Consider the following 2077-nt stretch of genomic DNA (forward strand, 5'->3'; position numbering starts at 1 on the left):
CAACTAGAGCCAGGAAGACTTTATATCTTCTGTATAGAACATTGTTCTGGTTTATTGTATAATATTCGCTCAACAAAATGAAGAAAAAACTGATCCAAGTGTCACTGATCATCGAGTGATGGATTTTATTAGTTCATCACTCGATAAACTAATAAAATTCTCCACTTTCCTCCATGTAGCTTCAACATTAAACTTCTCCATGTAATGTGTTTTATTCATGACAGAAATTATTCCTAGTTCGTGGGTTTTCTCCGGTTTCCTCCCAGTCCAAAAACATGTCAGGTTAATTGGCCTCTCAAATTGCCCCTAGGTGTGACTGTGTGTGCATGGTTGTGTGTCTCTGTGTTGCCCTGCGACAGACTGGCGACCTGTCCAGGTGACCCCTGCCTCTCACCTGGAGAGGCAGGGGTCACCAAGGCAAGCTGGACCGGGCCGGCCCTGTCGGACCCGTTGGTCCTGTGTTCCTAGTTGTTATGATGATGTTTTTGTGTGTTTTTCTCCTGTAGTCAGGGTCTGTGTTGGCTCCTAGTAGTCTCCTGTTTGCTGTCCAGTTTTCCGTGAATGCTCCCGTTAGCCGCTGATCAGGGAATCACTGATCACCTGTTTGCTCTGTGATGTAAGCTGAGCTCTCCGTGGTCTCAGTCCGGTCTCAGTTCTCGTCTTTGTAAGTCTGGATTCAGCTGTAAGCCTTTGCCTGCGAGTTGTGACCTGCTTTAGCTGAAGATTAAACACACGACGCCTCCTGGTTCTTGTCCAAACAAGAGAAAGTCGTTCCTGACACTTTGTGAAGAGTTTGGTCATAAAGAACGAGACTTTTTCTCTGTTTGTCATTTTGACTGAAAGTCCAGCCATAATCTACTTTATCCACCAATTTTAAAGTGATTATAAGAACTTACTCAGCGACATTTCATCTTCATTTGGCTTAACATGGTTCTGGGAATTCTGGCTCAGGACCAGAGATCCGTTGGAGAATTCCTCTAAAACTAGCCGGTATTCCTGTAACGTTCCCAACCTGCTGTGGGAAACCCGGGGATTTCTGCCGATGTTTTCTGGAGGGGAATCCGGCAGGAGCAACGGCTGCGGCGCGGCGCCAAACCGACGACCTCTGACTCAGATCCATGATGTGTCTGCAGGCGCCGGCCTGTTCAGACCGACTCTGACCCGTTCCAGATTTTATAAGTTTTGTTTGAAATGACATGAAAAACATGCAGAGCTGTAGGAAGTATTCACACCCTGACAGATTTTTGGTTTTGCTTTTTTTAAGTCTTAAAATGTTTCAGATTGAGAAACTAACCAGGTTTACTTTACAGCAGACTTCAGCAACAAGGCAGTTTGAAGAGCTCTGCATGATGAAAACAAAACTGCAAAATGAAGAGCTTCAGTCCAGACCAGAATGAATCAACAGTAACTCTAACCAGTCACACCTTTACTGGGTGAAAAAAGCCAGTTTCTGTGTCTCCCTGTGAAAACGATGGTTCTGAATAAATCCACCTAAACTGTATTTTGTTACGGAGCCTCTGCTGGCTCACAGTGACTCTGCCACAATAATTAAACTGTCATATCAATGCATATAACAGATAAAAGGTCACAAAAATCATTGAAAATGATGTCAGGTTAGAGTCAGTGTTAGTTCATTACAATTGTTTCTAAAGAACTACTAGAGGTTTGTTACATCATCTGACACTTAACATACAGTTAACTTGTTAGAAACACAGTCACTTATTAGTTTGCAGAATCCATCCAATTTATGTGACTAAAATAAAATTAACCACTTTAACCTTTTTCTTTCAGGTTGATTTCAGACGGCAAAGCTGTTGAAAAACAAGAAGAAAACCAGGGGGGTCTTGATTTGTTCAAAGAGACGTTCAGCATTCACCAAACTCCCAAACTGGAGAGCAGAATAAAGAAGATCGAAGAACTCCTGGCCGAGAATGACTTGGAGGATGAAGACGACGAGTTTGTCAATGTGAACAACAGCGGCTTAATGCTGTTTAAAGAGCTGCATGACAGGCTGTACGACTATCAGAGAGTCGGAGTTTCCTTCCTGTACGGCCTCTACAGGGACGGCCGAAGAGGA

This window comes from Poecilia formosa, unplaced genomic scaffold, assembly GCF_000485575.1.
Source record: "Poecilia formosa unplaced genomic scaffold, Poecilia_formosa-5.1.2 Scaffold561, whole genome shotgun sequence".
In the NCBI taxonomy this organism is placed as follows: domain Eukaryota; kingdom Metazoa; phylum Chordata; class Actinopteri; order Cyprinodontiformes; family Poeciliidae; genus Poecilia; species Poecilia formosa.